The 27,916-nt window shown below is 43.4% G+C and overlaps 2 long non-coding RNA genes across 2 annotated transcripts; one reads left to right on the forward strand and one right to left on the reverse strand.

The window, feature by feature from the left end:
• Positions 1-1,111: 1,111 nt before the first annotated feature.
• Positions 1,112-27,343, forward strand: LOC129624079 (uncharacterized). Its single transcript, XR_008700733.1, has 4 exons — positions 1,112-1,347; positions 11,814-11,946; positions 12,914-13,181; positions 27,110-27,343. It is a non-coding gene; the product is annotated as an uncharacterized LOC129624079 (long non-coding RNA).
• LOC129624080 (uncharacterized) lies at positions 1,753-7,465 on the reverse strand. Its single transcript, XR_008700734.1, has 3 exons — positions 7,366-7,465; positions 6,431-6,564; positions 1,753-2,037 (listed from the first exon to the last, which is right to left on the reverse strand). It is a non-coding gene; the product is annotated as an uncharacterized LOC129624080 (long non-coding RNA).
• Positions 27,344-27,916: the final 573 nt, after the last annotated feature.

A 27,916-nucleotide genomic window follows, 5' to 3' on the forward strand; every position in this document is an offset into this window, starting at 1 on the left:
TCATCTGCTCTGCCACACCAAAATTAGAGGGAAAAAAATCCTTTCTCTCTGCCTTCTCATATTCTCCTGGAAGCAGGGTGAAAAATGGGTTTCCATTTCTTAACAGGCCAAAGCAGAGAGAAAGCAAGAGTGTGTGGGTCCACTGCATGGATGGCAGAAGCAAATATACTACTGAGGTTCATCTCAACAATTACTGATTCATTATTTACCCTGTGCCCGATGCTGGGCAGGGCACTGGCACAGAGGGGCCACAGAACAAGGTGAGTGGTACTTCTATGATGCCCAGACCCAGGCCTGCTTGAGAATGGAGGGCCCGACTGTGCAGCTGTAAAATGGCAGAGACCTACATAGTGGAAAGGAGAACGCCGTTCGAATAAAAACGAACCACCCAAGAGGCAGTCCAACATTGACTGTAGTGGTATTTTATGGTAACTATTTTCAGTACAAATCATCAATCATTAACTAATTAAGAATATCTTAAGGAGACTTCCCTGGCAGTGCCCGTGGTTGATACTTTGCCTTGCAAAGCAGGGGATGAGGGCTTGATCCCAGGTTGCAGAACTAAGATTCCACTGTGCCTTGAAGCCAAAAAATCAAAACACAAACAGAAGCAATATTGTAACAAATTCAATAAAGACTTTAAAAATATGGTCCAATTCTGTATAGCAAATAGCCGTCAATTAAAAAAAATTAGGTGGCAAAAAAAAAAAAAAATAATAAGGTGGCAAAAAAAAAAAAAGGTCCACATCGAAAAATAAAAAAAAAGAAAAGAAAAGAAAAGCAGCACTATGTAGGATACTTCACTGATTTGATAAAGGAAGCCCTGGGAATTTGTCTCATCTGTGTTGGGGGGGTTCCCATGCAGAGCATTAAGTCTCCTTTCCACCAAAAAGTCCTTGTCATAGATTGAGCAATGGCCCACACCCCCCACCCCCACCCCAAGGATGTCCTAATCCCCACACCTGCGACTATGTTGTGTTCCATGGCAAAAGGAACTCTGCAAATGGGAGTAAGTTAAGGACTCTAAAATGAGAGAGGATTATGCAGGTAGGTACAATTTAATCAATTTGATCACATGTATCATTAAAAGAGGAAAATCTTTCCCAGCTCTAGTCAGGGAGCTGTGACGATGGAAGGAGGGTCACAGGGACGGCAACGTGACCCGAGAGTGCGGGCTCTGAAATGGAGGAGGCAACTGTGAGCTGAGGAGTGCAGGCAGTCCCCGGAAGCTGAAAAAGGCAAAGAAAAGTGTTCATCACTAGAGTTTTTTGGAAGGAAAGCAGTGCTACTAACATCTATTTCAGTCCAGTGAGACTCACGCTGAATTCTGACCTACGGAACTATAAGGTAACAAGTTGGTGTTGTTATATAAACCGTTTGATTTCTGGTAATTTGCTGCTGCGCAATAGGAAACTGACAGCTTCCCCAGTGGGGAAGAATCTGCCTGCCGTACAGGAGATGAGGGTTCGATCCCTGGGTTGGGAAAACCCGTGCAGGAGGAAACTGCAATGCCCTCCCATTATCTTGCCTGGAGAATCCCATGGACGGAGGAGCCTGGTGGGCTACAGGCTATAGGGTCACAAAAGAGTAGGACAGGACTCAGCAACTAAACAACAACTACAGTCCCAGAGGATACCAAATCCACTTATAGAAAGATGACGCATGAGACTTGAATGCTTTTGGATTTTATTTTTTAAACTTTTTGAAATAATTTTAGACTTATGGAAGAGTTTCCAAATACTCTCTACTCAGGCTTCCATAATGTTAACATCACACAGAATAATAGTGACATGACCAGTGTTAAGAAGTTAATACTGGTACAATACTATAAACTACAGATTTTATTCAGATATTACCAATGTCTCCACCAAAGTCCTTTTTTTCCCCTTCTGATCCAAGGTTTCACTTTGCATTTCGTCATCGTGTCTTATCGGTCTCCTCCAATCCGTGACAGTTTCTCAGACTTTCCTTGTCTTTCATGATCTCTGGTGTCTTCAATTCGGGTTTGTGTAATGATTTCTCATGAGGACAGTGAGACTGTATTATTGAGAAGAACACCACAGAGATGAGCTTTTCTCAGGGCATCGTATCAAGGATTCATGATGTGGAGTCGTTACTAGTGATGTTAACCTTGATCATTTAGCTACAGGTTTTTCAACTGTAAATTACCATCTTTCACTTTAAAACTAGTACATATAGTTTTGGGAAGAGATACTTTGAAGCTACATAAATATCCTGTTTCTCCTTAAACATTGGCCCCACTAAATGCCATCTTCTATCCATGAATCTCACCTGCAACAATTACCATTGGAGTTTGGTCATGGAGACTTTCTAGTTTCTTTAGTCCTTCTACATTTGTTAGTGGGAGATCTATAGAGAGAGTTGCTCCTTCTCCAAGTTGTACTTATTTATTCAGTTACTTATTTACATGGACATAAGGGTATTTGCTCTATCCTGTGGGTTATGACCCAGATCCATTATTCTGTTGCTCAAACTGTTTTAGTTGGCCACTGGGGGCTCTTTCAAGTAAAAGTCGGTGCCTTTCAATATGCCTCAGAAAGAAAGTTTTTTTCTTTCTCTCTCTCAAGAAACTTTCTTTTTTGTTTGTTTGTTTTTGTGCATTGCTCATCTTGTATTTACCCTGCCCCACCCCTGGGATCATCCACCACTCCAAAGAGGACCCTGATTTCTTTCATTGAAGAAGAGTATTTGGAAGCCAAAATTTGGACTCTAGGACGGCTCATTGCTACTCAGGTGTCATGCTTCTAGTCTCTCACAGCAGACAAAGCTAGAGGTATGTGTATATGTACTCACTCATGCACACACACAGTTATATATATAGTTTCATATCTCTCTGTTTATATATATTTAAAAAATCAGTTCACACTGATTTCTCCAACTCCAATCTAATACCATAGGTTTCTTTCTTACCTCAACCCTTTCTTTTTGGAATATGTTTCTCCAATTATGAGAAACCTGGATCTCATTATCTACAATGTATTTATCTTTTTTATTTTTTGAAGACAAGTATATTTTATCTGCAACTCTCCCAGCTCCAGCAATCATACCACTGATCAGTCCAGGCTGGCAGTTGCTGGTTGGGTTCTGGGTGGAACGCTGGGGGCTTCTCCTGGTTCTGTTGTGGCTGGTGGATCCACGGTTACCAGGCAGAACCCTGTGGTAGGCCTAGTGTAATGCAGCGGCTGCGATCCTCTGTGGAGCCTGGCTTTGGGCTAGCCCTTTGGAAGGTGAGTGAGGTGGTAGTGAAGCCATTGCTCAATGACCTGAGTCCACGACTCACTTTCTGCAGCATTCAAAGGGAGGCAGGGATGTGTGTGCTTGCCATCACCTTATTGGTGGGTCTCCTATTTACATTAAGACTTGTTCTGGCTGTTAGAAGCCGACTTTACCTAAGACGTGAAAGAGAGCTCTCAGAAACAGTGGCTGCATGGATTAATGAGAAATGCCAACTCTCTGACAAGTTTAGGGTGGCTGAAAAGGAGTATGCAGAAACTGAATTGGTTCTAGAGAGTGCCAGGCTAGAAAAAGAGTCTTTAAACATAAGCCGACTTACAAATGCTTACAAGAAGGTGAAGAGGACCAACTTGATGTTGATGGAAAAATTAACTTCCTTGGTTAAAGAGCTGAAAGAGAAACCCAAACGCTCGATACAGAAAGAAGAGATAGAGGAGATGCTAATGATGCTTGAAGTCATAGAGGAGATCACGAGACTTAGCATCTCACAAAGAGTTTCTCTAACCCTGCCAGGAGGCCAAGAGTCAAGCCCAGGTGGTCGCTTTTGCAGGAGGGGTCCTAGGATTTAAAACAATGCTGTGTTCCGCACCCCCCGCCCCCCCCCACCCCCGCAACTCCACCCAGGCCTCCTGAGCTGCCACACTGTATTCATCCACCTTGGCCTCCACCTGCGGGGTCATCAAGGCCAGTGGATCCAGAGGAACACCCCATCAGATGGAGTTCCTCCACCTTCACGTGCTGGATTCAGCAATGAACTCCTTTATGGTCCATTCCTTCCTCCAAATCTAAAGAATCATGGACTTCCAAGAGCAAACCAAGAAATGCAGGACTTCCTCTTGACATAAAGTTTGTGGATTCTCTCTCATTAGCAGTGAAAAAATAGGTTGTACTTAAGAGACTAATCTTTTACTCAAGCTGAATCTTCATCAAACTGCATTTCTCAAGATAATGTTAATATCACTTATATATGATATCTTATAAGCGAATTCTTTATATTTTATTCTCTATATAAATATAATTTGAAAGTACATTTGATTTAACAATAAAGGCTTAGTTGTTGACAGTAATACTTTTTGGGTTGCATTATAAAATATGTTTACTTATTAGCTCAACCCTATAAAGCATTTCAAATAGTTTCAGAATTGTGAACCCATATCCTTGTGTGGAACAATTCACCAACTACAGTATTTATGTGTTCAGTTCAGTTCAGTTCAGTCACTCAGTCATGTCCGACTCTTTGCAACCCTATGGACTGCATCATGGCAGGCCTCCTGTCCATCTCCAACTCCCGGAGTTTGCTCAAACTCATGTCCATCGAGTTGGTGATGCCATCCAACCATCTCATCCTCTGTTGTCCCCTTCTCCTCCCACCTTCAATCTTTGCCAGTATCAGGGTCTTTGCCAATGAGTCAATTCTTCGCAACAGGTGGCCAAAGTATTGGAGTTTCAGCTTCAACATCAGTCCTTCCAATGAATATTCAGGACTAATTTCCTTTAGGATGGACTCATTTGATCTCCTTGCTGTCCAAGGGACTCTCAAGAGTCTTCTCCAACACCACAGAAGCATCAATTCTTCAGTGCTCAGCTTTCTTTATAGTCCAACTCTCACATCCATGAGAGCTTCCCTCGTGGCTCAGACAGTAAAGTGTCTGCCTACAATGTGGGAGACCTGGGTTCAATCCCTGGGTCAGGAAGATCTCCTGGAGAAGGAAATGGCAACAACTCACTCCAGTATTCTTGCCTGGAAAATCCCATGGATGGAGGAACCTGGTAGGCTACAATCCATGGGTTGCAAAGAGTCAGACACAACTGAAACTTCACTTTCTTTTCTTTCTCACATCCATACATAACTACTGGAAAAACCATAGCTTTGACTAGATGGACCTTTGTTGGTGAAGTAATGTCTCTGCTTTTTAATATGCTGTCTAGGTTGGTCATAGCTTTTCTTCCAAGGAGCAAGCATATTTTAATTTCATGACTGCAGTCACCATCTGCAGTGATTTTGGAGCCCAAGAAAATAAAGTCTATCACTGTTTCCACTGTTTCCCATCTATTTACCATGAAGTGATGGGACCAGATGTCATGATCTTAGTTTTTTGAATGTTGATTTTTAAGCCAACTTTTTCAGTCTCCTCTTTCATTTTCATCAAGAGGCTCTTTAGATCTTCTTCGCTTTCTGCCATGAGGGTGGTGTCATCTGCATATCTGAGGTTATTGATATTTCTTCCAGCAATCTTGATTCCAGCTTGTGCTTCTTCCAGCCCAGAGTTTCTCATGATGTACTCTGCATATAAGTTAAATTAGCAGGGTGACAATATACAGCCTTGATGTACTCCTTTCCTGTTTGGAACCAGTCTGTTGTTCCATGTCCAATTCTAACTGTTGCTTCTTGACCTGCATACAGATTTGTCAAGAGGCAGGTCAGGTGGTCTGGTATTCCCATCTCTTGGAGAATTTTCCACAGTTTATTGTGATCCACACAGTCAAAGGCTTTGGTGTAGCCTATAAAGCAGAAATAGATTTTTTTCTGGAACTCTCTTGCTTTTTTTATGATCCAACGGATGTTGGCAATTTGATCTCTGGCTCCTCTGCCTTTTCTAAATCCAGCTTGAACATCTGGAAGTTCATGGTTCACATACTGTTGAAGCCTGGCTTGAAAAATTTTGAGCATTACTTTACTAGTGTGTGAAATGAGTACAATTGTGCAGTAGTTTGAGCATTCTTTGGCATTGCCTTTCTTTGGGATTGGGATGAAAACTGATCTTTTCCAGTCCTGTAGTCATTGCTGAGTTGTCCAAATTTGCTGGCATACTGAGTGCAGCACTTTCACAGCATCATCTTTTAGGATTTGAAATAGCTCAACTGGAATTCCATCACCTCCACTAGCTTTGTTTGTAGTGATGCTTCCTAAGGCCCACTTGACTTCGCATTCCAGGATGTCTGGCTCTTGGTGAGTGATCACACCATTGTGGTTATCTGGGTCATGAAGATCCAGATATTTGTGTGTAGTCTTCTTATATTTAGCCTTATAGGATCCAGTCAAAACACTGTCTTCCAAAGATACTTAGGTCCGCTGCTTTCTTCCCCACTGCTTAAGTGCTTAACCATTTTTACAACTTGTCTATTATTTCAAAATATAAGATGACACACAATTCACTCACTTTCATATTCTCACCTTGAAAACATCCCTTTGGGCACAGGAATAGTGCTTTTGTACCTGTTCCAACTTTGTCTCTGAGACTGGACTTGGAAATCTTAGGCTCTAATACTTTGGCACTCAACTCCTTTAGTCCTGGGAAGCCACCAGTTCTGTAAAATAAATTAAACAGTCACTCTAAAGCACTCATAAATCCTGGGTAGCTTGGACAGTTCCAGCAGTAATTGTCAATTTCTAGTCTTACATCGTTATCTGCCATCTATGCATCTCACTCTTTTCTATTTCAAGCTCCCTGAAGGTATTCATTCCATCTTTACATCCTTTTAACAGTCCACCTTGGCCACAAGAGATGCTCCATATTAATAGTTTTTCCATCTTTATCTATGGTGAATTGAAGTACAAGATTATAGACACTAAGTGTGATGGATTTTGTGCCACCAAAAAAGAGGCAATAGCTTCTTTTACCTCGAACCCTTTTACCTGCATCCTTTTCTGTTCTCCTCTTGTTTGGGTAAAACTTCTGCTAGGTGTACATTCAGTTTAAGCATTCTTGGACTTCCTTTTCCCCTCTGTTGCCACTGGGGAGCCCAAATTCTCTTCTTTCAGACACTGTGTGCAGACCTCCTGGGTAAAATTTATGACTGCTGCTGCTAAGTTGCTTCAGTCGTGTCCGACTCTGTGAGACCCCATAGACGGCAGCCCACCAGGCTCCCCTGTCCCTGGGATTCTCCAGGCAAGAACACTGGAGTGGGTTGCCATTTCCTTCTCCAATGCATGAAAATGAAAAGTGAAAGTGAAGTTGCTCAGTCATGTCCGACCCTCAGCGACCCCATGGACTGCAGCCTACCAGGCTCCTCCATCCATGGGATTTTCCAGGCAAGAATACTGGAGTGGGGTGCCATTGCCTTCCCGGAAAACTTATGACACTGAGATATAATTGTTGATTTTCTTACCCACTTTCCTCACAAGGTATTGAGGCTTTATGAGTGCTGGCCTTGGGTCTTCTTCATCTTAGTATCCCCACCACATGGCTTCAGGGGATAGACGCTCAGCAGGAGTTCACTGAACAGAAGAAGAACACTAGTGGTTGAGGAGTGATATTACAGATGCGTTAACATGTGTTGTCATCTGGTCTTGGGAGCAGGACAGTCTGACCTTTGGTGACAAGTGGGCACTTGCACACAAAACCCAAGTGTGAAGCTGTCTAATGTGTGGACAAATGAATGACTGGGACCAGAAAATAATTAGAAAGATAAATGATTATTAAGCACCTAGTAAGTGCCAAGAATGACCAGATCCCTTGCATGTTCTATGTCATTTTAACCTTCAACAACCTAAGTCAAATGACTTTCTGTCTTTGCGCAGAAGAGAAGCACCCTGCACTGAAAGGTAGGTGGTTAATAACTTGTCTGGATCGCACAGCTCTTTGGTGATTGCAGTCCCCCTCCACCTTCCTGCAAAATCAATACACTTCCTACTCTACCATGATGTCTGAAGGGAGAGAAATGTATTACATTCATTTGCAAAATTACTTGAAATGTAAGTCAAAGAGCTTTATTTTGTAAAAATGCTGTTTTTTAGCCCCTAAGTCATGTTCAACTCTTTGCGACCCCATAGACCATAGCCCGCCAAACTGCTCTGTCCATGGGATTTCCCAGGCAAGATTACTGGAGTGGATTGCTATTTCCTTCTCCAGGGGGATCTTCCTCACCCAGGCACTGAACCCGTGTTTCCTGCACTGCAGGGGATTTTTTTTTTTTTTTTAACCACTGAGCCACCAGGGAAGCCATTTTGTAAAAATAAGTGAAAACAAATAAAAGTCCTTAAATTGATGTCAAGCTGCACTTTGTTAGCAAAGTAGTCAGATGCAAAATCTTCTAACACTGTCGATGGTACCCCTGACCAATCTACTACACAGTAACTGAGAGACTTGAGTGATTTTGTTCATGTCTAATACAGGCTTACAGGGTAAAATTTGGCAGGCACTTAGATAACCAATATGCCCATAAGAAGTGGTAGCTGTTATTATTGTCTAGAATACATGGCTGTCACTTTCTTTCCCCCAGAAGATTCAAACAGCCAAAGGGTCATGGTATCATTGATTTTGGTATAAGAATCCAGCTGAGTAAAGGCTTTCCTTTGATTTCTGTGGTCTCACTCATTGGATTGTAACAGCTGGATATCATTAGAATGTCATACAACTTTTATTGGGTCTAAACTTGACTCCATGAGACTAGACAGGGAGTGATTAGTAGCTATTTTTAATACCCAACTCTTTTCAGATGGATTCCTCCTAGACCACAGTTTCTGTTCGGCAAATTATTATGATTTTAGAAAGGGGGAAATTTGTTCCACTTCAAAAATCTCTCCAAATACTGTGTGTTGCAACTGATTTTGCTTTCAAGCCAATTTTCTGTGCTTGGCAAGCAAGGTATCAGCAAAAGCGTCTTCCAATGAAACACCAGCTTTCACTTCCCCATGGGTGACCACTCTTCCACTTCAGAAGACACTCATTGCCCCACAGGTTAGACATGCAAGAGGTCAGGCCAATTCTTTCCAAGCACAGGGTCCCACTGCTCAAGGCATAATTCGCCTGTTTCATCCAGTTGATTAAAATGTTTTATTACATCCTGTGACAAACAGCTTTCTCAACTCAGAGCAAAGAATGGTGAATGAGGAAGTAGACAATGATTTCAATCATTTACTGGAGGAGGACTATAAACAAAAAAACATTAGACAAAAAAAGTGTTGAGCATGTGTTTACAAGCCTTCTCTATTTCAGTGAAGTCAGTTGAAGAATCACGTCTGAGGTGATCAATTCAACACTTTTCCTTAAAGGCTTAGGGAAAAAAAAAACCACAAACCTCAACTTCCTTCTCCTTTACTCATGATTGTATGGAAGCATTTTAGATGATTGACTAAATGAAAGACAGACGGACAATCTACAAAATAATCTAAATTTAGAAGAAAATTATAGGGCTACCTTTTTGTGAAAGACCTGCTCAAGAAAAATCAAAATTTACCTTTTGAGCTAAGTCATTTTAATAGCCTGCTGAAATGAAAGCCTTAGAGCTGTGCTTGCTAAGCTTTTTTTCTATTCTTTTTTTCTTTTTCTCTCATGCAAATGAAACCAAGAAAAACATACAGCCATGCAAACCCCACTTCAGGCAAGTCTGAGAATATATTATTTCTCAGAACTCAGTTAGATTTATGGTCTATCTAATGTGGACTCTGCTCTTAGAAGATAAATATAGGAAATCATTTCAAAAGGATAACACTTTTGCTTAAAACAAACACAGTTTTCTGGCTCCTCCTGAGCATGCCTCTAGCTCTAGGCTTTATTATCTTCAACTCTAATTCTTTTTTTTTTTTCTCCCCTGTACTTCAGCTCTGGGCCTTAAGAGGGTGCTGGGTACATGAGATGTACTTAGGAAATTTTATGAGGTGAATTCATGAGTTTTTTAGGGGGATAAAAACCTTCTTGTTGAATACAGGCAAAAAGTTGCTTTGTCATTATTCAGATTTTCTCTCAGCATTAGCCAGACCACCACTGGAAACCACCAGCTCTATTCAAGCCGCCAGTGTATCACTGCAATAACGCTGGATTACCCACTTGGGGACCATAATGGATACAGTCAAGTCAAGTCAAATCAGGTCCCACCACAACAAACTCAGAGCTTTCCTCTGTCTCCTCATTAAAGAGATCAGGAGACACCACTGGCAGGTTTAAAAATAATTACAGGGAGCACTTTTTCTCCAAGCCCTCGCCCCATATGCCAATACATGTCACTCACACACACCCGTACCCATACCCCAGATCACATGTGAATGTCAATCGATTGCATATATGCTATGGCGTCATACAGGAATCCTCTCTCACTCTCAGAAATCATCTCTCTCTAACTCTCAGAAAATGGTTTTTGTGTGGCTCACCACACTCCCCCCATCCAGGGAAGGACAAACCATCATCATCCTCATCGTTGTTATGGGAATAAGCAAAGAATCTAATTTATTTGATGTGTAGGATGGACCAGATTTGTTCTAAGCACTTTACACCTATTGGCACTTTGCACCTATTAGCTTTTTTGATTTCCTACAAGGTTGAACTATTCTCTCCAGTTTACAAATGAAGAAAACAATGATTTAAAGAGCATATAACTGATATAAAGAGGAAGTGAGATTTAACTCCTGGCCATTTAGTTTTGGGGGCTTCCTCGATGACTCAGTGGGTAAAGAATCCACCTGCAATGCAGGAGATACAGGAGACCCAGGTTAGATCCCTGGGTCGAGAAGATTCCCTAGAGAGCGAAGTGGCAACCCACTCCGGTATTCTTGCCTGAAAAATCCCATGGGCAGAGGAGCCTGGTTACAGTCCATGGGGTCACAAAGAGTTGAACAAAACTGACTGACCAACAGTTTCATTTTTTTTTCCCATTTAGTTTTGGAGCCCCATACTTAAAAATATATATATTTATTTATTTTGGCTGTGCTGGATCTTCACTGCTGCACGTAGGCTTTCTCTAGTCTCGTGAGCCGGGGTTACTCTGTCGCAGTGCACAGCCTTCTCATTGCAGTGGTTTCTCTTGCTGTGGGGCACAGGTTCAAGAGCACATGGGCTCAGCAGTTGCAGCTCCCGGGCCCTAGAGCACAAGTTCAGCAGTTGTGGTACATGGGCTTTGTTGCCGTGTGGCATGTGGGATCTTCCCAGACCAGGGATCAAACCTGTGTCTTCTGCATTGGCAGGTGGATTCTTTACCACTGAGCTACCAGGGAAGCCCAGAGCACCATGCTTTTAATCATATGTTAAAATGCCTTAGGCCAGGCCAGTTACAGTATTTCTTATTCTTGACCAATGGCAATTGGTTGACATGTGGGCATGTGACTCAGTCTTGGCTAATGAAAACCTTCTCTGGGACTTAGGCTGGAGATACCAGGAAAGAGAAACTTTTTTTTTTTTTTACTGGAGCGCTAAGTTGGTTTGATATGCGTCTGGAGCTACTTGTGACCGCCTTTCCACTACTGGGAAGAGTGTGTCTGATAATGATGTCAACACAGTTGATAGCAGAGCTTACATTTAGAGAGAAGGAGATTCGGAAATACCTCATTTAAGCTTTTTAAATGAATTAGTATGAGTTGGTTTTCTTCTTTTCAGCTAGAATTTTAAATGATACACACCAGAATCTTACCTTACACATATACACTTTTTCTCTACATAACAGTCAGGTCCAAGAATAGCACTTGACCTAAATTAGGTCAATCAGAACAAAGGTAATGAATTCTGAAATGACTAAGTGGTTGAGAAAGTGGACTCAATATTTCTGGTTGGACCTAAAACCCCAGAAGATGTAAGCTCTGAATTTGCTGCCAATATTTTAATACCATTTGTACCCTGTATCTAAAGTCAACAGAGAAGAAGACAAAATTGTGAAATTGTGGGAAAAAGAAAAACTAAATCATAATGACGTTGTTTGGGCCCTGAATCCTGCTGAACCTGGAGTCGTCAAGCTCTGCCATTGGACGCTTCTGTTATGCAGGTCAGTGAATCCCATTTTTGTTTAAGCTAGTTGGTGTTGGGTCTTCTATCATTTGGAATGGGATGGATCATTTGTTGATACAGAATTCCACAGTCTGTCTCATTTGGCAAATTCTCTATCCATGCACAGCTTTTAGCCAGCGTAGCTCAGATACCATATAAATGCCATTAGTGATGGTGAAAGTCTCTCAGTCATGTCTCACTCTTTGCAACCCTGTGGCAAAGGGCTACAAAGGACTGTAGCCCATCAGGCACCCCTGTCCATGGAATTCTCCAGGCAAGAATACTGGAGTGGGTAGCCATTCCCTTCTGTAGGGATCGCCCTGACCCAGGGATCAAACCCAGGTCTCCTGCATGGCAGGCAGACTCTTTATCGTCTAAGACACCAGGGAAGCCGATATAAATGTAATTACTATACCTTTTTTTCCTTAGGTACGTAAAGGTCATGCTCTCTGGATGAGAGCACAGGGAGACGACGTGGGTCAACCTAGGACTAGGCTGATAGTGTGATAATGAGGATGATGGGCAGAATCGTCAAAAGCTAAACACTTCTTAGAGATGGTCTGAAAGATGCTTTCAAATGGACAGCTCCAGTGTAGGTGGGCCCAGCAGTCCTGAAGGATGGCTCAGCGTTCAAACTTGGAGTTGAGACCATAGGATGTCCAAGCACATGGTGAGACTCCTGGACACTGGATCCCAAGGGCTATGAAGGAGAAGGGGTTGACTGAAGCCTGGAAGAGGCTGTCAACCAGCCATGAGACCATTGGTTACCAGTGGTCACTGGAAGCTTCTGAGACTACTGTGTCCCAAGTACCCCTCAGGCTATTGCGATTACCACCACGTGACTGGACCATTCTTGCTGAGGATGTGTGTGTGGTTTGTGAGGTATACCTCAATGAAGTCTTCTGGACTTTCCAGATTGTCTCATAACCTTGGCCTTAGTGTTTCTGACCTGGTTTTTCCTGCAGTTGCTGGTTCGTGGCATTTGAGGATGTAACCCACTGGCAACCCTGCCCAGTTCGCTGACTCATAGGAAGGCTCACTCCATATGGAGGAAAAAGATGCCTTGTCTACAGCTCCATGGACACTTCTGCCTGTGCCAGGAAATGAGCTGAGCATTGCCGTGTCCTATTGCATCGACTCGGGTACTTGAGAAAGGAAGCTGAGGCTTTTCTGGACCTGGGACTATGCCACCTTGGTCTGATGGTCCTGAAGGTGCTGGCCATGCAGTATCAGGTGATGTACATGGCTTGTGTCCCTGGTCTTCTGCCCTGTATCACAGACAGCGTGGGCACTGCCATTCCACCATGAAGGGGTGGGATAAAGGCAGTGTTTTAGCTGTGGTGTCAGTAGATCGAGGCACTGTGGGCTGGAGCAGAGATAAGGCAGGATGTTGGCCATCACTGGGAAGTGGGAGTTAGAAGTGAAAGTGGAGTGAAGGCTTGGTGTGAGATGGAGGCCCCCCACAGGATGTGGAGGCTGGGCTCTACAGACATTGGAGGCTGGGTTCTACTCAGATCAGGGCCAGGGTGTGGACAGCCTTGGTCATGGAGAGAAATCTGGGCTAGAGAGACAGCAGAAACAGAAGCATGATCCGAAGCAAAACCAGAGATCAACTCCAACGAGTAGACGTGTTGCTTTGCTGGGACCCTGTAGCCAGCTGCAGATTTTTATCTTCCCTTATTCCCCTTCTTACGAGAAGGCAATGGCACCCCACTCCAGTACTTTTGCCTGCAAAATCCCATGGATGGGGGAGCCTAGTGGGCTGCCATCTATGGGGTCGCACAGAGTCGGACACGACTGAAGCGACTTAGCAGCATTCTCCTTCTGAAACTGTTCTGGGCCTTAGAAGTGTAAGCTTCTACCTTTCTGCGTCATTTTTCTTCAAGAATCTCGTGTGCTATTTAGTGTTCTCGTAACTGGACCCCTAGAGGTTGGATATAGGAAGTTTGGCTCCTCTGCATTTCATAGGTGAGAATGGTCTGGTCCTTCTGAAGCCTGAAATCTCCAGCAGACTATTCCTATCTACACCCACTTAACCTTGGAACGTGATTTCTTGAAATATTGGTGTGTGTTTGAGCCTCAGCTGTTTCTGTCAGAGAAATCACTTTGAAAGCTTCATTTTCTGGGATAATAGGACTTCAGAAATATGAAATTTCTCACTGTCCATAGTTATTGGATTATTTTAAGCAACAAAATCATGTATAAAATGTTACAAATTGTTTAGGGTTTATATCTTTCTTACTGACAAGCAGGGCTTGGCATAATCTGAAAAATAAGCATTCATAAACGGAGTCTACTGAAATGGAAAAAGAGAATTACACACTAAGCAGAAGGAGAAAGCCAAATGGGTTAGTTTATCTGATACATCTAAGTAAACCAGTTCCTTAGGAGATACAATCATTTCCTGGTACTAAAAGGAACATGTTGTGTATGTATATGTTCTAACACGCGGAACACAAAGCCACTTACTGAACAACATCTTCAAGTGCAGTTTTGGAGACAACAGAATGAGCCCAGGTCTGACATGGATTGTGCATGCTCAGTTGCTACCCTAGGAGGGTAGGGCGTGTCTCTGTGTGACTCTGGGCAAGTGGCTTAGCCGCTCTAGGTCTGTTTTCTTATTTGTAAAATGAGGACAACAATAGGGCCATTTTCATTTCATTGTCGAGGAGATTAAATGGATTAACAAATAAAGAAACTAGGATAGAATCTGGCTCATGGTGAACACCAATCAATGTCTTCCTCTTCTTGCTATTTCTCATACTGATACTAAATACAGACTCAGTTTAGTTCAGTTCAGTCACTCAGTCGTGTCCGACTCTTTGCAACCCCATGAATCACAGCACGCCAGGCCTCCCTGTCCATCACCAACTCCCGGAGTCCACCCAAACTCATGTCCATTGAGTCGGTGATGCCATCCAACCATCTCATCCTCTGTCCTCCCCTTCTCCTCCCACCTTCAATCTTTTCCAGCATCAGGGTCTCTTCCACTGAGTCAGTTCTTTGCATCAGGTGGCCAAAATACTGGAGTTTCAGCTTCAACATCAGTCCTTCCAATGAACACCCAGGACTGATCTCTTTTAGGATGGACTGGTTGGACCTCCTTACAGTCCAAGGAATTCTCAAGAGTCTTCTCCAACACCACAGTTCAAAAGCATCAATTCTTCGGTGCTCAGCTTTCTTTATAGTCCAACTCTCACATCCATACATGACCACTGGAAAAACCATAGCCTTGACTAGACGGACCTTTGTTGGCAAAGTAGTGTCTCTGTTTTTTAATATGCTGTCTAGGTTGGTCATAACTTTTCTTGCAAGGAGTAAGCGTCTTTTTATTTCATGGCTGCTGTCACCATCTGCAGTGATTTTGGAGCCCCCCAAAATAAAGCCAGCCACTGTTTCCCAAGTACCACAAGCACTAGCTCAAGAGGGGACCAAGGGCTTCTACAGATGAGCTTTCTAAAGCTCCAGGCTAATTCTGTCTGAGATTATTTCCGTAGTCATCCTCCATCTTCTGGGAAAACTTTCCTTCCGATGCCTGCCTTCCCCTTCCCCTCGGCCAAATCCCATACCCTGCATCCCCCTTGTCGTCACCCTGGCCTTGGACTCCCCTCTGCGGTGTGTGGCTTATGCCCCTTGTTGTTGGGTATTCCTGTCCTGTTGTTCTTTTTTCCTCTTTCACTAGCCTTCTCCAAGTACTGCCCCCTCAGGAAACTGGCATATAAATGTGATGGACTAATCCAAGCTGGTAATGGTTAATTTTATGTCAATTTGGCTACGATACGTGCCCAGCTGTCCCATCAAACACTAGTCTAGATGTTGCTGTGAAGGTATTTTTTAAGATATGTGTGTGCATGCTCAGTCTCTCATTTGTGTCTGATTCTTTGTGACCCTATGGGCTGTAGTCCGCCAGGCTCCTCTGTCCATGGCATTCTCCAGGCAAGAATACTGGAGTGGGTTGCCATTTCCTTCTCCGGGGGATCTTGCCAACCCAGCGATGGAACTCATGTCTCCTGCACTGCAGGCAGGTTTTTACCACTGAGCCACCTGGGAAACCTTTTTAAAATATGATTAACATTAAATCAGTAGACTTTGAATAAAAGCAGATTACTGTCTGTAATGGGGGTGGGCCTCATCCAATCAGTCAAAGGCCTTAAGAGAAAAGACTGAGATCTTCTTAAGAAGGAAGGAATTCTGACTCCAGATTGCTTTTGGACTCAAGATGACAACATTGACTCCTGCTGGAGTTCCCAGACTGCTGGCCTGTTCTGTAAATTTCAGACCTGTCAACCTCCACAATTACATGAGTCAATTCCCTAAAATAAATCTCTTTCATTCTCTCTCTCTCTCTCTATACACACACACACACACACACACACACACACACACCTCCTATTGGTTCTATTTCTCTAAAGAACCCCAACCAATACAATTATTGATGTGTGTAATGGCTAAATGTCTTTGCTTCCTCACTAACATTTGCATTTTAACAAGGGCTCAGATTTTAAAAGTGAGGAATTGTGAACATTGCTAAGTACTGTTGGAGAGCAAGTAGAGGGTATGGAGGTCCCTCCCAGTGACTTTGAAATCACTTCATACAGGTGGCAGCCTATTCTTGAGATGCGCCTGGGCTAGTCCATAAATGGATTTATTTCCTTCTCCTCTGAAGCTATGCATGGACTATGTAGAAATGACTTTAGCTATAGACACATACCACACACATTTATTTTAGTCTGGGTTAATATTTGGAAATCATCTATAAATAAAAAGTCTTCCTATTGCTTTGTGCACCTGCTGTGAACGTCGGTGTAATTCCCCTATTTATCATAATCATAACAGCAAGGTAAACATGAATCGCTGTCTCCTTAAGAGTGGAAAAGTAACAAATATTTCTCTGAAATTTCTTAGAGGAAACTCAATCTTCTACCCATTACATTAAGGCAGAAAAATCAATCAGCGCCAAATCCAAGTCCTTTTCTTTTTTAGTTTTTCATGTGGAAGACTCATCAATAAATCTTCCAGAGGTGTCATTGTTCTTACAAAGGTAATATCACACGCTTTCAGAAATGGCAGAACAATGATAATGTAAGGGCAAGGTGGACTTTGGAAAAGAAATGAACCTGCAATGTGATAAAATATCAAACGCTTCTGGTTTCTACAATGCAGACCATTATTATGGCGATGATGCTTCCTCAGCATGAAAATGTAAAAAATTGGTATTCACTGATGGAACATAGTGACCATATTTCTTTTTTATGGTTGATGTTTTGACAATCACTTATCCTCACCCATTCTTGCCCGCTTGCCCGCTCTCTCCTCCAGTTTCTGGTCTGCCTTGTGACATCATGGATCGCTCGTTCTCTAAGAAGCCAATGTGGTGAATCTTATCTCAAAACAAGTAAAGCAGGCAACCTTCTCTATGAAAATGAGAAAGTCCGCAAAAGAGGAACAAGGGGTAGAGAAATATTAAGGAAGGTTTACTGCTTTGGGACTGTGACTCAAGTCACCCTTACCCTAGAGGTGCTTAAGAGTTAACTTTTTGGAGAAGCTAACTTTTTTTTGAGAAGGCTTGACTAACCCTAGAGCTGACTGGGAGGTAACTTGTCTGGAAGCCACTGGGAGAAGGTGAATGTTGGTGAGGGAGAGGTGAAGTAGGAGCAAAAGGGAGAAGTGTAAAAGGAATGGGGGTCTGGTCCTCAACCTGATTCTAGGGGGACGTGTAGGGTACCACCAAGTGCCATGGGGCCCACGAAGAAAGAGTAACTGTTGTTTGATTAGAAATAATATGAAAGGTGAACCATTGATTCAAAATAATACATTGGGATAATTATGCAAAGGACTGATTAGTAAGTTTCTCCCGTATTTCTACACTTCAAAAATCCCTTAGCGTATCTCCTGAATGCTCCCCAAGCCTGAAGATAGAGTCATTCATGGGCCGCCCATGGGGGCAGCAGATACAAGTCTATACACACTGGGCAGAAGCTAAAGAGAGACATGTGTTTGGAAGCCAAGGGCAGGACGAGTCTCCCCAGCTCTCACAGACTTCGGGACAGATGCCTGCAGTCAGGAAGGGGAGGAGAAGGGAAGAGAGGGAGGGAGGGGAAGACAGAAGGATGGTGCAGCTTGCCCTCACCTGCAAAAAGGAGCTTCCTTTGAGCCAACTGGGAGCTTGCTGGATGCTGCATGGCCCCCAAGTGGTCCTTCCCGCTGCTCTCCAATGGACGATGCTCTTCCCATGACTCAGTTATCCTCAGGGTGATGTGAAGGTGGGGATGGTCTACCTTCAGTGGGACTGAGAAGGGACAAGGCGAATCTAGCTGAGGCTTTCTAAATTTTCAGTTCAGTTCAGTTCAGTTCGGTTCAGTCACACAGCTCTGTCTGTCTGTTCGCGACCCCACTGACCACAGCACACCAGGCCCGCCTGTCCATCACCAACTCCCGGAGTTTACTCAAACTCATCTCCATTGAGTCGGTGATGCCATCCAGCCATCTCATCCTCTATCATCCCCTTCTCCTCCTGCCTTCAATCTTTCCCAGCATCAGGGTTTTTCAAATGAGTCAGCACTTTGCATCAGGTGGCCAAAGTATTGGAGTTTCAGCTTCAACATCAGTCCTTCCAATGAACACCCAGGACTGATCTCCTTTAGGATGGACTGGTTGGATCTCCTTGCAGTCCAAGGGACTCTCAAGAGTCTTCTCCAACACCACAGTTCAAAAGCATCAATTCTTTGGCGCTCAGCTTTCTTTATAGTCCAATTCTCACATCCATACATGACCACTGGAAAAACCATAGCTTTTACTAGATGGACCTTTGTTGGCAAAGTAATGTCTCTGGTTTTTAATATGCTGTCTAGGTTGGTCATAACTTTCCTTTTGGGTTTTGGTATTACTCAAATTTGGGTTGAATAAATTTTTGTTGTAACATTGTTCTGTGCACTGTAGGATATTTAGCAATGCTTCAGAACTCTACCCACTAGATGCCAGTTTCACCCCCAATATCAGGTGAAATAACCTTACATATTGCTAGAAATTGCCCAGTGTTCATTGGAGGTCATCAGTGGCTGCCAGCTGAGAACCCTGGTCGCCACTGAACCAGTCTGAAATCTCCCTCTGAGCCGCCATGGTATATATCTATTTTTTTAAGTATAAGGTTCTTTTTTAGAAAACTGGAGTTTAATGGCTTTACAACGTTGCGTTCATCTCTGCTGTACAACGACATGATTCAGCTATGTGTAAACAGGCACCCCCTCCCTCTTGGAGCTCCCTTCACACTTCCCAGCCCACGCCTCTAGGTCAGCACAGCGCACAGAGCTGAGCTCCCTGTGCTGCACAGCGGCTTCCCACTGGCTCTCTGCTTTACACATGGTGGTGTATTCATGTCGAACCTCATCTCCCAAGTTCATGCCACCCTGCCCTTTCCCCCTGTGTCCATATGCCTGTTCTCTAGGCCTGCATCTCTATTCCTGCCCCAGAACTAAGTTCATCTGGACCATTTTTCTAGATTCTACCTACATGCATTAATATACGATATCAAACCTTTCTCTTCATTCTCCCTCTCTTTTTCTTTCTTGCTCTCTGTCTCTTTCTCTCCTCCTGTCCTCCTCTCCCTACCTCCTCTCTATCTCTACTACCTTAGTCTAAGATGCAGTCTTGTTAAACCTGCACAGCTGCTATAGCTTCCATCCTAACTGGTTTTCTGTATCCCCTTCACTCTCCAAAAATCAGTGTCCACCCTGAAGCCATGATGATTTAACAACAACAACAACAAAAATCCCTGTCCTGTCCTTAAAACCCTGTGGGCCTTCCCATCTCCTTAGGTTCCTTAGGATGAAGATCAAAGCCTTTGCCATTTGACCCGAGTCTATGCGATCAGGATGCTCTGCAGACTCCTCCCTCCATCATCATCTGGGCTTCAACAACCCTGCTCTTTTACTTTGCAGGTGGACCATGATTCATTCACCCACGGGCCTTTGCACACCCTGCTCCTCTGCCTGAGACCTTCTCCCTCAGTGCAGCCTCCTGATTAGCAGGCAGCGTTTCTCTATCAGCTGAAGCATCGCTTCCTTGGAGAAGCCTCGGTGAATGCTCAGAAGGAATCAGGCTCCTTCTGCCAAACATCCTCGTATCGGTATGGAAATTGGTAGGAGTTGTCAGAGTTGTGATTTTACACTAGAGGGCTGTAACCTCGTTAATCCTATCTCCTCCTCTGAGCTGTAAGATGTAGACTAGTGCTGACTGACTTCCTTCCTGCCTCCCTCTCACCTTCTTTCCTTCTTTGCATCTCCCTTCACTTTTTGTGGACACAAGTCCATGTGGGTCTACTGAGCTCCAGTCTGTAGCCCCCACACTGAACTCTCTAAAATACTATATCTGTTCTTTTATTATTTTTGTTTTGACCAATATCTAGCAACCTATCATCAACTCTCTGCCTTTTTTGTGGGCTAAGTTTTTTGAAGGAATATTAAGGTGCTGAAAAGATGCCACTCAAGCTCTCTTTGTGGGTCCCCTCCAACGCACCCCCCAGTCTTTTGTTCAAAGCAAAAGGAATCCTGAGCCTTCCAGTCATGTCTCAGCCATAGTGCTGCCCAAGCCTCTAGCCTATGCAGCTGATAATAAAAATGTTTTCTTAAAAATCATTGCCTGCATTTGTCAGGCGAGCTCTGCTTTAGCCGGGCTTTGGACAGTAGGCGAGAGAAAGCACAGTTAATAGCAATGAGCGATAGCAGTATTGCGATGGGTCATGAACTTGTCTGGCCCCTCTGTTTCTGGTTTGTGGTTCTATCCCAAGTCTGTAATGACATATAAAATAATAGACTGCTCATCCTCGTCCTTCTCCTTCATCACAAATCACTTGTCTGAAGACAGTACATGGAATTTCCAGGATGTCAACTTGTCACGAAGCATGTGCATCATTCAATAGGTTGCTACTGAATCAGGACATCACACCTCATGTTTAACTTAAACCTATTTCCTCCACGTGGTTCCGCTCGAAGCAAGCTTTCCTTGCTTCCCTTTCATCTTTCCACAGTCTATTTAGGCTGTTGAAATTCACTATTTCCAGAAGAAAAGGGCATTACTCTTTAGAGTAATGAGGCTGTGACCTCTTCCAGTCTTAACAGGACAGTGCTGGATATCTAGTAATCATAAGGCAGGGATATCAATGGGGATTGTTACAGGTCTTGACAGAGGGGAGGCACTTTTCACGTCCATTATTGCATTGCAATGGTACTGGCGGGATCCTAAGAGAAAACTCAAGGCCCCAGGCAGAGACGGGAGACTTGTTCACCTCAGTCGGAAACTCCATCTTCCTGGGATTTCTATGTAAACACCTGGGTCCACAGTCACATTTGCTTCACAAGCTCCAGGAGAAACGCTCACTGAGAACATTCACAGAAGAGCGAGAGGGGAGAATTGGGCTGCTGTCCTGGTAATTGGTTTAAGCTCCAGAATTGCAGCGACTGTCTGTTTTCTTCAACATCACATCCCTAGAGCCTAGCAGAGTTAATGTTTCCAGCAAATACCTGTCGATCTTCTGTGTCTGTAACACAACAGGGAGATGGGTGGGAAGCTTCCGGTGTTTATGGGAAGTAGGGAAGGAGAAAATGTGGAGAAAGAGGGAAAATGACAGCAAATAAGCCTACATTTGTGTAAGCTTTATTTTCTTTAAAAATATTTCTCCTACTGTTATATTTTCCTGAGAATGTCTTTAAGATGCCTTCTTATATGATGGTTAGTATTTCCATCTTTTTTTTTTTTTTATAGCCTGAGAAGGAAAAACAGAAAGTGTAGATTCCCTTGGGTCATGTGGTGAATCTATTTAACTCTTTTCTGTTTTAAAATATGCTTGTTTCCTGGTTGATCTTAAGTAGGTTCATGTCTGTCTAAAATTATCTGTGTTCTGAGACAGGGACAAAAACCGTGCTACTGAAAAGTTTAGTCTAGTCTCATATACCACAAGGTTACTTAGATTTAAGAAGAGTCAAGAGTTATTTGCATTGAAGAGGCAGCTATGATTACAGGAGTGGTCGTTTCTCAACTCGTGTGAGCAAGTTAAAATTCTCTTTTTGACTTTCCATGACATCAGACGCCCTCGTTCTGCTGGAAGAATTTTCCTGAAGTTTGGGGATGAAAGTTTATCCACCTTTTGTTTTCCTTTTCCCCAGAATATGGTAGACATCATAACAGGAATATGTTGTAAGGTGTTTCTTAAGAAAGGAGGTGAGGGGCTTTCCTGGTCGCTTAGTGACAAATCCACCTGCCATTGCAGGAGACACGTGGGTTTGATCCCGGGTCTAAGAAGGTCTCTAAGAAGGTCTCACATGCCGCGGACCACCAATGGCATGTGCCACAACTATTGAGCCTGTGCTCTGGAGCCCACGTGGCGCAACTACTGAAGCCCACATGCCTTAGTGCCTGTGCTCCACAGCAAAAGAACCTGCCTCAATGAGAAGCCCCCGTACTGCAAGGAAGAGGAGCCCCCACTCATGGTAACTTGAAAAAGCCCATGTGCAGCACCAAAGACCCAGCACAGCCAAAAAGAAATAAAATTATTAAAAAAAAAGAAAGGAGGTGAGACAAAGACAGATATGATAGGATATCACTTATATGTGGAATCTAACGATACAAAGGAGCTTATTTACAAAATAGAAATAGACTCAGACAAGAAAATGAACTGATGGTCACCAAAGGGGAAGGTGGGAAGCTAAATTCGAAGTTTGCAATTATACTCACTACTATATATAAACAACAAGGACTTATATAACACCCAGAACTACACTTGATATCTTACACTAACCTATAAGGCAAAAGAGTCTGAAATAGACATATGTGTGTGTGCGTGCATGTGTGTAACTGAATCATGCTCCTGTGCACCTAAAATGAACACAACATTGTAAATCAACTATCAGTTCAGTTCAGTCGCTCAGTCGTGTCCGACTCTTTGCGACCCCATGAATCGCAGCACGCCAGGCCTCGCTGTCCATCACCAACTCCCAGAGTTCACCCAAACTCATGTCCATCAAGTTGGTGATGCCACCCATCCATCTCATCCTCTGTCATCCCCTTCTCCTCCTGCCCTCATTCCCCCTCAGCATCAGGGTCTTTCTCAATGAGTCAACTCTTCTCATGAGGTGGCCAAAGTATTGGAGTTTCAGCTTCAGCATCAGTCCTTCCAATGAACACCCAGGACTGATGTCCTTTAGAATGGACTGGTTGGATCTCCTTGCAGTCCAAGGGACTCTCAAGAGTCTTCTCCAACACCACAGTTCAAAAGCATCAACTATAGTTTAATGGAAAAAAGAGAAGGAAGGTGTTTGAAAAAAAAGAAGGAAGCAACTAACTGGATGCCCAGGATATAAAGAATTGTAAACGTATGGTTCCATTGTGGAGCTGAAGTGTGGACATGAAGTTAAGTATCTAGTTGGGAACAGGATATTTGCATAATAACAATGTTGAGGACTGTACTTTCTGCCTACTTAGAGTCTTGCTGATGGTCTCTGCCACTTAAGCTTCTTATTTCTGTCACTTACATTGCTTCAGCTTCCTTCTCTTTTCCAATTCCCAGTCTACGTCATGGCACTGAAGATACAGACTCCCCCTCACACAAGAAATTCCATGGCTATTCTTTTAAGATCTCACATTTTTTTATTGCATGACCTAGCAGTAGTTATTACACTATTTTTGAGTCTGAATCACTCATTGTGAATTTGCAGGGTGATATCATTTAGATCATTAATCTCTCTGTGTCCATTTTTTTACATTTGCACCTTGAGAATGTTATTATTTATCCCATAGTATGGGTCTAGAAGGCTTCCCTGCAGGCTCAGATGGTAAAGAATCTGCCTGCAGTGCAGGAGACCAGGGTTTGATTCCTGAGTTTGGAAGATCTCCTGGATAATGGCTATCCACTCCAGTATTCTTGCTTGCAGAATCCCATTGACAGAGGAGCCTGTGGGCTATAGTCCATAGAGTCACAAAGGGTCGGACAGGACTGAACAGCTAGGCACACACATGTAGGTCTAGAGGAAGAAAAACAAGGAGATATAAAGAGGATGAAGCAAGTCTGAAGCTAGTCATGTTTCTATTCCCAAAGTAAATCCAAATAAGTTTTCAATCGCTACCATATTTCTTTGAATCTTCCTCCTTTAATTTTTAGCTGAGCAGTATTTCTGTATCACTAAGAAAAAACAGGGCTTCCCTGGTAGCTCAGCTGGTAAAGAATTCACCTGCAATGCAGGAGACCCCGATTCGATTCCTGCGGGAAGATTCCTCTGGAGAAGGGATAGGCTACCCACTCTGATCCCTGGTGGATCAGACGGTAAACAATCTGCCTGCAATATGGGAGACCTGGATTCGATCCCTGGGTTGGGAAGATCCCCTGGAGGAGGGCATGGCAACTCACTCAGTATTCTTACCTGAAGAAGCCCCATGGACAGAGGAGCCTGGTGGGCTACAGTCCAGGGGTCACAAAGAGTCAGACCCGACTGAGCAACTAAGCACAGAACAGAAACAAAGAGCAAGAAATGTTGTCAATTGAACTGTGACACGTTTTCTTAAAACATCAATTTTAAGATATGTATCAATGTTGGAGATGTTAAAGCGTGAAAAAAATAGACAAAACATGCATGTTCAGCTTATATCATTAGAGCCAGTGGTATGCCATGACCAACCCTAGCTACATTTTAAAAATTATAAGGTAGGCATTATCGACTACGTGTGTTTTTATTTTAGAAGCCATTTTTTACTACAATTATTGTCATGTTAATCCTGAAAGAACTGAAAGCACAGAGCTTCTGAGAGCTGTTTTCATGGGCAGTGGATGGACACCGTCTAACGCTCAGTATTTGACTTACATTACAGTTTTATTCAGCTTCTATGACCATTTATTTATTTTAAATCCAACATTCTTTCTCTGAGAATTTCTTTTAAAATAATAGCCGCTCTTTGGTGCCTCCCACAAATAACCATCCTTGCACGCTTGCTGCTGACTCGGCACTGGCAGTTAAACACAGTCTGTTTCCCAGGGCTCTGTCAGCTCTTCCATCCAGCAGGGGGACGCTGAGGCAGCCTGGGCCACAGCGCCGTGACTCCGATTGGCCTCGGTTGTACAAGCTCATCAATCAGAGTGTTGCATGGAAGAAGTATTGGGAGGTTTATACTTTCCAAGAGAAAAATCTAAATGTGTTGCCTCGTCCTTTTTTCATTTTATAATACCAATCTTTGCTCAGTGAAGAATATACACATTCAAAGCTGCGAAAGGTGACTTAGGAGCCACTGTGACCATCTTCATAGTGAACTGTAATACAATTTGGATGGTCTGCTTACACGTCAATCAGTCCCATGTTTCTTTGAAAGCAAGGCAAGAGTAATCAAGACAGATGGGAGGGGTTAGAGAACATTCTATATTCCTTTGTTCATACGTGCAACACTAGCTATGATTTTCTAAGTACTTACTATGTGCCAAGCACTGCTGGAAGGAAATTAATAAGCTCTGGTGACGAATTTCTTGTAACACGTATAAGAGGTAGGTGATACTATAAGGGACATCTCACAAAGAAAGAAACTGAATGTTGTATATCGATTTGCATCCCTTCAAAATTTTATGTTGAAGTCCAAACCCATGGTATGACCATATTTAGAGACAGTCTTTAAAGAGGTACAGTACAGTGCATGCATTCCAATCCCAAATTCCAACCCCAAAGAAAGGCAAGGCCAAAAAATGTTCAAACTACCACACAATTGCACTCATCTCACACGCTAGGAAAGTAATGCTCAAAATTCTCCAATCCAGACTTCAACAGTATGTGAACCGTGAACTTCCAGATGTTCAAGCTGGATTTAGAAAAGGCAGAGGAACAAGGGATCAAATTGCCAACATCTGCTAGATCATCAAAAAAGCAAGAGAGTTCCAGAAAAAAATCTACTTCTGCTCTATAGACTACGCCAAAGCCTTTGACTATGTGGATCACAATAAACTGTGGAAAATCCTGAAAGAGATGGGAATACCAGACCACCTGACCTGCCTCTTGAGAAACCTGTATGTAGGTCAGGAAGCAAGTTAGAACTGGACATGGATCAACAGACTGGTTCCAAATAGGAAAAGGAGTGTGTCAAGGCTGTATATTGTCTCCCTGCTTATTTAACTTATATGCAGAGTACATCATGAGAAACGCTGGGCTGGAGGAAGCACAAGCTGGAATCAAGATTGCCAGGAGAAATATCAATAACCTCAGATATGCAGATGACACCACCCTTATGGTAGAAAGTGAAGAAGACCCAAAGAGCCTCTTGATGAAAGTGAAAGAGGAGAGTGAAAAAGTTGGCTTAAAACTCAGCATTCAGAAAACTAAGATCATGGCATCAGGTCCCATCACTTCCTGGCAAATAGATGGGGAAACAGTGGCTGACTTTATTTTTCTGGGCTCCAAAATCACTGCAGATGGTGATTGCAGCCATGAAATTAAAAGACATTTACTTCTTGGAAGGACAGTTATGACCAACCTAGACAGCATATTGAAAAGCAGAGACATTACTTTGTCAACAAAGGTCCATCTGGTCAAGGCTATGGTTTTTCCAGTGGTCATGTATGGATGTGAGAGTTGGACTATAAAGAAAGCTGAGCACCGAAGAATTGATGCTTTTGAACTGTGGTGTTGGAGAAGACTCTTGAGAATTCCTTGGACTGTAAGGAGGTCCAACCAGTCCATCCTAAAAGAGATCAGTCCTGGGTGTTCATTGGAAGGACTGATGTTGAAGCTGAAACTCCAATACTTTGGCCACCTGATGTGAAGAACTGACTCATTGGAAAGACCCTGATGATGGGAAAGATTGAAGGCTGAAGGAGAAGGTGATGACAGAGAATGAGATGGGGGATCGCATCACTGACTTGATGGACATGAGTTTGAGCAAGCTCTGGGAGTTGGTGATACACAGGGAAGCTTGGTGTGTTGCAGTCTATGGGGTCACAAAGAGTCGGATATGACTGAGCAACTCAACTAAACTGAACACAACAGTGCGTGCATGTCCAACTTTTCAGCCCTGGGGGCTGTAGCCTGCCAGGTTTTTCTGTCAGATTTCCCAAGCAAGAATAATGGAGTGGGTTGCCATTTCCTTCTCCAAGGGATTTTCCCAACCCAGGGATGAAACCCATGTCTCCTGTATTGCAGGTAGATTCTTGACCAACTGTGTCATCTGGGAAGAGGTAATCAAGTTAAAATGGGACCTCTAAGTGTGGTGCCTAGTCCAATAAACTGGTGTCCTCATGAGAAAGGAAATTTGGACTCAGAGACAGGCATGAAGGGAGAGCCCCAACATGAAGACAGCCATCTACAAGCCAAGGACAGAGGCCTGAAATAGACCCTTCCCTCACAACCCTCTGAAGGAACCAACCCTGCAGACACCTTGATTCCAGAGTTTCAGCCTCCCAAACCATGAAACAATAAATTTCTGTTGTTTAAGCCACATTCATGGTACTTTGTTATGGCAGCCCTAGCAAAATGGTCAAACCAAACTAATGGAGGTAATGCAATTTGCCAAAGATGGCCCAGAGAATGGGGTCTGTAGCTCACACTTGCATTTCTGTGCCTGAGTCCTGGGCTCCCCGTAACACCACTCCCTACAGCCTCTACTCTACTGAGGACAGTGGACTCTCTTCCCTGGGCTTCATGCTCTGCAAAAACGGATGAGCCCATCAGTGAGCGGCTGGTGGTTCCTGTAAAACTTCATGTCACACAGCCATTATTGACCTGCCATGCCATACTACTGGTGAAATACTGGTTACATTATTACTCCCCAGGAAAAAGTGAGAGCCAAACTGACCCCATCCATCTGTCCTACAGTCTGACCGTGGGGCCAGAAACAGTCTTCAGGGACACTCTTGTCCAAGTCATCTCCTGAGTCTGATCGTTAGGGTCTGCAACACGGGGACACTGCCTGAGGATATATCAGATCTCAAAGTCCTGATGGGGTCATTC

The sequence above is a fragment of the Bubalus kerabau genome, chromosome 12 (genome assembly GCF_029407905.1).
Source record: "Bubalus kerabau isolate K-KA32 ecotype Philippines breed swamp buffalo chromosome 12, PCC_UOA_SB_1v2, whole genome shotgun sequence".
NCBI lineage: Eukaryota > Metazoa > Chordata > Mammalia > Artiodactyla > Bovidae > Bubalus > Bubalus kerabau.